This window comes from Canis aureus, chromosome 24 (assembly GCF_053574225.1).
Source record: "Canis aureus isolate CA01 chromosome 24, VMU_Caureus_v.1.0, whole genome shotgun sequence".
NCBI lineage: Eukaryota > Metazoa > Chordata > Mammalia > Carnivora > Canidae > Canis > Canis aureus.
This window is the reverse complement of record NC_135634.1, coordinates 40274985-40281276: the sequence shown is the minus strand read 5'-3', so window position 1 is coordinate 40281276 and position 6292 is coordinate 40274985. Positions and strand designations below refer to the sequence as shown.

Below are 6292 nucleotides of genomic sequence, written 5' to 3'. Positions count from 1 at the left end.
TTAGATAAGGTTACCGCTTGTATCTCTCATCAAAAATGGATTTTTCATTAGGTCTTCTGCTATCTGCTTGCTGAATCACTGATCCTCGCCCATCCCACAGTTCTAACACAAAGATGAAGCCAATCCTCCTCTTGAGATACATCTCCTTATTAGTAGACCACGCTGGTACCCACCACTGGCATATTTGCAAAATATCTGACAGAATGATAGGCAAACCCTTTCAGAAGGGCTGACAGAGAAGTAGCCAGCCTAATTGGAAGCTGATATTTAAAACAATGATATAGAATTTTCTGTATCACCTTAAAAGGTTCACTGACTATGCAAATATGCCAAGGGTGCTTTCCCTCGGCATATTTCCCATTGCTTTCCCATTAGAGAAGATGACCAAATATATTCTCATGTTACATATGTGTGGCAAGGCGAGTTGGTAAGGCCTAACAAAATATTTGTTTCAGCCACAATGATGAAAACAAATGTCTGCAAGTTGGGAAATGTCCACTAGTGAAACCAATCATTTTAATCAAAGTGAGTATGTACTGATGAGGTTGTGTCTCAACATAAAACGTTCATTTGTGGAAACAGTGCTTTATCTAGCAATGCTCTCAAAGCTCGATGAGGAAGCAAAAGGATGAACAAACTGAAGTGTAGTATTAATTTCTTTGCAAAATACTTTATATAACTGAACTATTTTGTGGGTCGACTTAAGTGTTTTTTTTTTTGTTTGTTTGTTTATGAACATTGATTTAATGACAGTGCTCTTGAAATTATATGTTTGGAGATTGTTACAATAGTCCAACAATAAAGTTTGTTTCTGGGGGAGGATAGAGCATGGCTCTCTTGAGTAGCAGTTGGGAGTCGGGGGCTCCTTTGTGTGCATGTGATTGTGCTCTCTGTTTTTTTTTTTTTTTTTTTTTTTTTTTGTGAGGGGTGGGCTAAGAGAAAACCAATTTTAACTAAAAAGATGCGCACAGCTGATTAAAGTTTACTAAAGGAAAAACCTACATTTTTAGGCTATCTTTCAAAATCAGTCCTCTGTTCTGAATTATCCATTAGCTTGCAGAGATTCAGGTTCACCTCCTTATTATTAAAATATGTATTCACAAGCCTTTCACAGTTGTGCTGTTCTAGTAACAAATACCTTCTACTTTTCTAGGACATAATTTCACTTTGTTTAAACGGGAATTCTGGATTCAAGTAGTTTTTGGTTTTATCTTTAATGGGAAATAATTCATTTGCTGATTTTATTCTCCTTGATTAAATGATTTCAGGAACATTATTTCAGGCGCTTTGTTGATAAACTCCTATTGGGTTAGCATTGAATTTATTTATTTCTAAGATTTGACTCTGTGGATGTTTGAGATGAACTCGTTAACACCTAAATTTTCTGTGAAAACAGCAAGCTCTTTAATCACAGAGTTTGGAGTAAGACCAGGGGAAATGGTGATATCTGCTTTCCAGCCCAATTATTTGGCGAAAAGAGCCAGTAAGGACCCTTTGACTTTTGCCATTTTGCCACACACTACCTAACAGAGTTATTAATCAAGAGATGTACGTTATTATGTAGGATCTCTTAGCTCAGATAAATAATTTATTTTTTTAAGATTTTATTTATTTATTCATGAGAGACACAGAGAGAGAGGCAGAGACGTAGGCAGAGGGAGAAACAGGCTCCACACAAGGAGTCCGACATGGGACTCAATCCAGGGTCCCCAGGATCATGCCCTGGGCTGAAGGAGGCATTAAACCGCTGAGCCTTCGGGGCTGCCCTCAGATAAAGATTTAATGCAGGATACGCTCCTAGCACTGATGACAGCATGAAGAATTACACTGTGGGCAAGTGTTAAAATTCCTGACAATTTCTGTGAATCCAAGGAAGAAATAGTTTAAAAAAATAGCTTTTATCTTCTAATTGTGTTGATTTCATTTGCCATAAGAGGAGTATACATGAAGTTATGTAAGGCTAGTAAGATTTTATTAAAATATAATTTTCTTAGAGGTGGAGGCATACTTTATTTATTTATTTATTTATTTATTTATTTATATTGGAGTTCAATTTGCCAACATATAACATATCACCCAGTACTCATCCCGTCAAGTGCCCCCCTCAGTGCCCCAGTCACCCCAACCTCCCGCCCACCTCCCTTTCCACTACCCCTTGTTCATTTCCCAAAGTTAGGAGTCTCTCACCCTCTGTCATACTCACTGGTATTTCCCACTCATTTTCTCACCTTTCCCCTTTATTCCCTTTCACTATTTTTTATATTCCCCAAATGGATGAGACCACATAATGTTTGTCCTTCTCCGATGGACTTATTTCACTCAGCATAATACCTCCAGTTCCATCCACGTTGAAGCAAATGGAGGGTATTTGTTGTTTCTAATGGCTGAGGAATATTCCATTGTATACATAGACCACATCTTCTTTGTCCATTCATCTTTTGATGCCACCGAGGCTCCTTCCACAGTTTGGCTATTGTGGACATTGCTGCTAGAAACATCGGGGTGCAGGTGTCCCGGCGTTTCATTGCATCTGTATCTTTGGGGTAAATCCCCAGCAGTGAAATTGCTGGGGCGTAGGGCAGGTCTATTTTTAACTCTTTGAGGAACCTGCACACAGTTTTCCAGAGAGGCTGCACCAGTTCACATTCCCACCAACAGTGCAGGAGGGTTCCCCTTCTCCACATCCTCTCCAACATTTGTGGTTTCCTGCCTTGTTAATTTTCCCCATTCTCACTGGTGTGAGGTGGGATCTCATTGTGGTTTTGATTTGTATTTCCCTGATGGCAAGTGGTGGAGCATTTTCTCATATGCTTGTTGGCCATGTCTATGTCTTCCTCTGTGAGATTTCTGTTCATGTCTTTTGCCCATTCCATGATTGGATTGTTTGTTTCTTTGGTGTTGAGTTTAAGAAGTTCTTTATAGATCTTGGAAACTAGCCCTTTATCTGATACGTCATTTGCAAATATCTTCTCCCATTCTGAAGGTTGTCTTTGAGTTTTGTTGACTGTTTCTTTTGCTGTGCAGAAGCTTCTCATCTTGATGAAGTCCCAATTTTTGCTTTTGTTTCCCATGCCTTCATAGATGTATCTTGCAAGAAGTTGCTGTGGCCAAGTTCAAAAAGGGTGTTGCTTGGGTTCTCCTCTTGGATTTTGATGGATTCCTGTCTCACATTTAGATCTTTCATCCATTTTGGGTTTATCTTTGTGCCTGGTGTAAGAGAGTGGTCTAGTTTAATTCTTCTGCATGTGGATGTCCGATTTTCCCACCACCATTTATTGAAGAGACTGTCTTTTTTCCAGTGGATAGGCTTTCCTGCTTTGTCAAATATTAGTTGACCATAGAGTTGAGGACCCATTTATGGATGCTCTATTCTGTTCCATTGATCTATGTGTCTGTTTTTGTGCCAGTACCACACTGTCTTGATGACCACAGCTTTGTAGTACAACCTGAAATCTGGCATTGTGATGCTCCCAGCTCTGGTTTTCTTTTTTAATATTCCCCTGGCTATTCAGGGTCTTTTCTGATTCCACACAAATCTTAAGATGATTTGTTCCAACTCTCTGAAGAAACTCCATGATATTTTGATAGGGATTGCATTAGATCTGTAAATTGCCCTGGGTAGCATTGACATTTTCACAATATTAATTCTTCCAATCCATGAGCATGGAATATTTTTCCATCTCTTTGTGTCTTCCTCAATTTCTTTCAGAAGTGTTCTATAGTTTTTAGGGTATACATCCTTTACCTCTTTGGTTAGGTTTATCCCTAGTTGTCTTATGCTTTTGGGTGCAACTTTAAATGGAATTGACTCCTTAATTTCTCTTTCTTCAGTATCATTGTTAGGGTATAGAAATGCCACTGATTTCTGGGCATTGATTTTGTATCCTGCCACACTGCCAAATTGCTGTATGAGTTCTAACAATATTGGGGTGGAGTCTTTTGGGATTTCTGTGTACAGTATCATGTCATCTGCAAAGAGGGAGAGTTTGACTTCTTCTCTGCCAATTTGAATGCCTTTTATTTCTTTTTGTTGTCTGATTGCTGAAGCTAGGACTTCTAGTACTATATTGAATAGCAGTGGTGAGAGTAGACATCCCTGTCGTGTTCCTGATCTTAGGGGAAAGGCTCCCAGTGCTTCCCATTGAGAATGACATTTACTGTGGGCTTTTCCTGGATGGCTTTTAAGATGCTGAGGAATGTTCCCTCTATCCCTGCACTCTGAAGAGTTTTGATCAGGAATGGATGCTGTATTTTGTCAAATGCTTTCTCTGCATCTATTGAGAGGATCATGTGGTTCTTGTTTTTTCTCTTGTTGATATGATTGATCAGGTTGATTGCTTTACGAATGTTGAACCAGCCTTGCATCCCAGGGATAAATCACACTTGGTCATGATGAATAATCTTCTCAATGTACTGTTGGATCCTATTGACGAGTATCTTGTTGAGAATTTTTGCATCTGTGTTCATCAGGGATATTGGTCTATAATTCTCCTTTTTGGTGGGGTCTTCATCTGGTTTTGGAATTAAGGTGATTCTGGCCTCATAGAACGAGTTTGGAAGTATTCCATCTCTTTCTATCTTTAAAGTAGAATAGGTATGGTTTCTTCTTTAAACGTTTCATAGAATTCCCCTGGGAAGCCATCTGGCCCTGAACTTTTGTGTCTTGGGAGATTTTTGATGACTGCTTCAATCTCCTCCCTGATTATTGGCCTGTTCAGGTTTTCTATTTCTTCCTGTTCCAGTTTTGGTAGTTTGTGGTTTTCCAGAAATGCATCCATTTCTTCTAGATTGCCTAATTTATTGAAGTATAGCTGCTCATAATATGTTTTTAAAATCGTTTGTATTTCCTTGGTATTGTTGTTGATATCTCCTTTTTCATTCGTGATTTTATTTTCAATTAGCAACAATTGTACCTCGGATAAACCTCATTGGCTATGATACTGCCACTGCACAAAGCTCATTCGTAATTTTATTAATTTGAGTCTTTTCTCTTTTGTTTTTAATAAGGCTGGCTAATGGTTTATCTATATTATTAATTTTTTCAAAGAACCAACTCCTGGTTTTGTTGATCTGTTCCACAGTTCTTCTGGTCTCTATTTCAGTGAGTTCTGCTCAAATCTTTATTGTCTCTCTTCTTCTACTGGGTGAAGGTTTTATTTGCTGTTCTTTCTCCAGTTCCTTTAGGTGCAAGGTTAGCTTTTGTATTTGAGTTTTTCCCAGTTTTTTGAGGGATGCTTGTATTGCGATGTATTTCCCTCTCAGGACTTCTTTTGCTGTATCCCAAAGATTTTGAATGGTTGTATCTTCATTCTCATTAGTTTCCATGATCCTTCTAATTCTTCTCTAATTTCCTGGTTGACCCTTTCATCTTTTAGCGGGATGGTCTTTAACCTCCACGTGTTTGAATTTCTTCCAAATTTCTTCTTGTGATTGAGCTCTAGTTTCAAAGCATTATGGTCTGAAAATATGCAGGGGACGATCCCAATCTTTTGGTATCAGTTAAGACCTGATTTGTGACCCAGTATGTGATCTATTCTGGAGAAAGTTCTATTGCACTTGAGAATAATGTGCATTCAGGTGCGTTTGGATGTTAAGTTCTGTAGATATCTGTGAAATCCATCTGGTCCAGTGTATCATTTAAAGCTCTTGTTTCTTTGGAGATGTTGTGCTTAGAAGATCTGTCAATTACAGAAAGCCATGTTGAAGTCTCCCAGTATAAGTGTATTATTATCTAAATATGTCTTAACTTTGGTTTTTAATTGATTGATATACTTGACAGCTCCTACATTAGAGGCATAAATATTCATGCCTAACCTATTGTTAGGTCCTCTTATTGGATAGATCCTTTAAGTATGATATAGTGTCCCTCTTCATCTCTTACTACAGTCTTTGGGATAAACTTTAATTTATCGTGGATATGAGGATTGCTACCCCTGCTTTCTTTTGAGGACCATTTGAATGGTAAATGGTTCTTCAACCTTTTATTTTCAGGCTGTAGGTGTCCTTAATTCTAAAATGAGTCTTTTGTAGGCAGCAACTAGATAGGTCTTGCTTTTTTATCCAGTCTGAAACCCTGAGCCTTTTGATGGGATCATTAAGCCCATTCACGTTCAGAATTACTATTGAAAGATATGAATTTAATGTAATCGTAATACCTATTCAGTCTGTGTTTTTGTGGATTGTTTCTTTGGACTTCTCTTTCTTTTACAGAGTCCCCCTTAATATTTCTTGCAGAGCTGATTTGGTGGTCACATATTCTTTCAGTTTCTGCCTATCTTGGAAGCTCTTTATC

The 6292-nt window shown here is 38.2% G+C and overlaps 1 pseudogene; it reads right to left on the bottom strand.

The window, feature by feature from the left end:
- Positions 1–4877: 4877 nt before the first annotated feature.
- LOC144296645 (U4 spliceosomal RNA) lies at positions 4878–4958 on the bottom strand (annotated as a pseudogene).
- Between the last annotated feature and the right edge of the window lie 1334 nt (positions 4959–6292).